Genomic DNA, 4,540 nt, shown 5'->3' on the forward strand with positions numbered 1-4,540 from the left:
GGTCTGTTGGTGTTTTTTTTTTTTAATTGCACAGTTCATCTCTTTATTAGTTGATGCGCGTTTGAATTTTTTCCAGTTTGGGACTATCATGAATAATGCTGCAATGAACTTTCGAATGTGTGTCTTTTCTGGATATAAATGCATGTTTAATTTTTTATTTGTATACGTTTATTGTATGTATGTATGTATGATTATATTTATTTTAAAATAAGATGTGTGTGTGTGTGTGTGTATACACATGTAATCTTGTCATACTGTTTTGGTTCCAAAAATACTAGTTATGAAAACACATACTAGTTACAACCACTTTGGATTCCTACCAGCAATTTCTGTGAGAGATCCTATGCTCCACATCTTAGCCAAGATGTGGTATTATTAATCTCTTTAACATTAGCCATTTGAGTAGGTGTATAGTGATGCGTCATCATGGTTCTAATTCACATTTCCCTTATGACTAATGATAGTGGGTATCTTTTCATGTGCTTGTTGGCCATTCACATACTTTTTTTGTTAAGTGTTTGCTTCAACATTTTGCCAATTTTTAATTGGATTACTTGTCTTTTTATTGAGTAATAGGAGATTTTTTTTATTATGTTCAGTTAGCCAACATATAGTACATCATTAGTTTTTGATGTAGTGTTCAACGACTCAGCTGTGTATAACTCCCAGTGCTCATCACAACACGTGCCCTCCTTAATACCCATCACCCGCCTGCCCCCTCCCTCCAGTTCCCTCCCTTCTGTAACCCTCAGTTTGGTTCCCGGAGTCCAGAGTCTCCCATGGTTTGTCTCCCTCTCTGATTTCTTCCCATTCAGTTTTCCTTCCCTTCCCCGGTCATTCCTCTGTGGTATTCCTTATGTTCCACATATGAGTGAAACCATATGATGATTGTCTTTCTCTGACTGACTTACTTCATTCAGCATAATCTCCTCCAGTCCCATCCATGTTGATGCAAAAGCTGGGTATTCATCCTTTCCGATGGCTGAGTAATGTTCCATTGTATATATGAACCACATCTTCTTTATCCATTCATCTGCTGAAGGACATCTTGGCTCCTTCCACAGTTTGGCTATCATGGACATTGCTGTTAGGAACATTGGGGTGCATGTGACCCTACCTTTCACTACATCTGTATCTGTGGGGTAAATACCTAGTAGTACAATTGCTGGGTGGTAGGGTGGCTCTATTTTTAACATCTTGAGGAACCTCCATACTGTTTTCAAGAGTAATAGGAGATATTTATATATTCTGGATACATGTCAGATCTTTATCTATATCTGTATCTATATGGCACAAACGTTTTTTCTTCCCGTCTGTGGCTTACCTTTTTGTTTTCTTAAGGCTAACTTTTGAATAGCAGAAGTTTTAAATATTTTTTGTGATTATTTATTTATTTATTTTAAACATTTATTTGAGAGAGAGAGCACGAGCAATGGGAGGGGCAGAGGGAGAGGGAGAGAGAGATCCCCAGTAGACTCCCCACTGAGCGCAGAGCCTGACGTGGGGCTTGATCCCATGACCTCGAGATCATGACCTGAGCCAAAATCAAGAGTTGGCCGCTCAACTGACTGAGCCACCCAGGCTCCCCTTATTTATTTATTTTTGAGTAAATACTACCCCCCATGTGGGGCTTGAACTTATGACTCCAACATCAAGAGTTGCATGCTCTACCAACTGAGCTAGCCAAAAATTTTAAATTTTGACAAAGCCCAATTTATCAATTTTTATCTTTTATGGTTTATATTTTTGTGTCCTAAAAAATCTTTACCTACTGTAAAGCCTCAAATTTTCATCCTAAGTTTTCTTCTAGAAGTTTCATACTTTGGGTTTGTACATTTAGGTTTATGTATGAACCATTCTGAGTTAATGGTTTTTGCCTGATATAAGGTTGAGGTTGATTTTTTTCCCCAAATGAGTACTGAGTTGTTCAGCACTCCTCGTTTCAAAAACTGTCCTTTTTTTTTTTTTAAATTTCCTTTTGTTTTTCTTGTATTTTCTCTCTGTACTTGTACTTTAATGAGCTACGGGTCTGTTGTCTCCATCTGTTAACAACCCTCTGGACCTACATTGTTAAGTGAAAATGCTATCGTTGCTTGAGAAATGGTTCTTCACTGTAAGGAATATCAGCAGTTACGTTTAACCATGATAATATGAAGTTTTGTGGGTGGGAATTCATGCTACCATATTCTCTATGGTTTGTTAGCGCCTTGGAACTTTAGAAAGATTAAAAAAAAAATCTGAGGGTTAAGTAATAGAATTTGAAGGATGGTGAAAAGTCTCTCTCAGTTCCAGGACATGAGGTTCTAGACTCCAAGTAAGCACTTGAGCGAGGTCTCTGTAGCTTGACGGAGCAGAACAGGAAAAAAAACAAAACAAAACAAAACAAAACAAAACTGCACATATGATTTGGGATTTAAGCTGTCCTGAGGGGGTGGTGCCTGGCGGGCTTGGTTGGTGGAGCATGTGACTCTTGATCGCTGGGTTGTGGCTTCGAGCACCATGTTGAGTGTAAAGATCAGTTAAAAATAACATCTTTTAAAAAAACTAAGTTTTCCTGAGGGAACAGGTAAAAGATATTTGATTGGTGCTTTAATTTTTCTTTTCCTTTCTTTTTTCTTTAAGATTTTATTTATTTGTGGCGGGGGGGAAGAGAGAGAGAATATGTGTGAGTGTGGGCAAGGAGCAGAGGGGGAGGGAGAGGGACAAGCAGGCGCTGCACTGAGTCAAGCCCCATGCAGGGCTTGATCTCATGACTCTGAGATCACTACCGGAGCGGAAACCAAGAGTTGGATGCATAACCAACTGAGCCACCCAGGTGCCCTGGTGCTTTAATTTTTCTAAGGGAATAGAGGACAGATTTAGAAAAAGTATCATAAGGTTTATTTTTCAAATGTGATGGTAAATTTGGTACATTTTCAAATACTATGGATATTATCCAGTGGTCTGATTCCAAATTCTTGGAATCAAGGTTCCAATATTATATTGGTCTGATTCCAAATTCTTAAGTTTTCATTGACTGTAAATATGCTTCTTTGCATACACACAAACACACATGTTCACAGAGAGCCACACTCAAACTCGTCATCCTTACCCCATTTGCTGCAAATGATGGTAAACAGCCGACTATCCCATAAGAGGGGACTGCCTCAATAAGTTATAGTTATGGTACAGTCAGTGGTCATATAATAGAATATGATGCAGATAGCAAATAGATTGTACTAATATAAAAATTACCTATACACATATATATGCATTAAATGCTTGTATGTATCTCTGGATCCACTGAAATAAAAGCAGGTATAAAGCTTTTTGTACAAAGGGGGTCACTATGGTGTTATTTGTAGTGATAAATATCAAAGTATAGTAATAAAAGTGTCCACAAATGGAGGTTAACCAAGTAAGCATGGTATGCTCATACCTAGGGATATCCTGCTGATGTTAAAGAGAATGAAGTAGAGGGGCGCCTGGGTGGCTTAGTTGGTTAAGCATCAAACTCTTGATTTTGGCTCAGGTCATGATCTCAGGGTCATGAGATTGGGCCCTGCGCTGGGCTCCGTGCTCCGCCCAGAATCTCTTTGTTCTTCTCCCTCTGTTCCTCCCCCTGCTTGCTCTCTCGCTCTCTTTCTTTCTAAAATAAATGAATAGATAAAATCTTCAAAAATAAAAAGAATGAAGTAGATCTACACGTTATGTTTGGAATAATCTCCAAAAAATACGAATATGTGAAAACAAGAAGTGGAGGACAAGATAATGTGAAAATTATGCACCTAGGTATATGTGTGTGTTGCATAATCTGAAAGGATATATTAAAAATGTTAACAAATGTTTGATTTCGGCAAGGGAGATATGGGGTCTAGAATTGAGGGAGACTTACTTTCCAGTATATATCCTTTTTTTTCTATTTGAATTTTATAACCATGTGCACATCTCACTTTTTCAAATAAAAAATGCCTTCTTCTTCTTCATCTATTACCTAAAATTGAGATCTATTTTTATACTGTGTCAGAAGCTTGTTTGGAAGATGGAAATTAATAATTTCCCTATCTTTGACTCTAACCATGTTGCTAACCTTCCACCAATCTTCTGATTCTTGATTTGAGGGAGGACAGTTGGGACAAGAGAAGGGAGCAGAAGGGCAAGAAGCAGAGTATAGAGTTAGGAATAGCATCCTAGGGGGACTTGGAAGTTAAGGATATGTGAAAATTAATAAAAGGAAATCTCACTAAAATGGAATTAGGAGGTCAGAAGGGGGAGCTCCCAGGCCCTACCATTGGTGGTCAAATGCAAACCCAACAGGAAGAGACATAACCTTTCAAGTGGATACTCCTTTAGCTCCAACTTTACTACCCCGGCAGGAGGTAGAAAGGTTTTCTCCTCTCCCAGCACCAGCAGCCCAGCCAATAAGAAACTGTCACAACTCAGCCAATGAAAAGCCACTATACTTTGAACTACCAGTTTACTCCAGTGGACTTTTTGTTTATAACAGCCTTCCCAACTACCCCCTTTTCTCAACAAGAGAGCTTTCTTTGTTCTCTGGACT

Source organism: Martes martes (genome assembly GCF_963455335.1).
Source record: "Martes martes genome assembly, chromosome: X".
NCBI lineage: Eukaryota > Metazoa > Chordata > Mammalia > Carnivora > Mustelidae > Martes > Martes martes.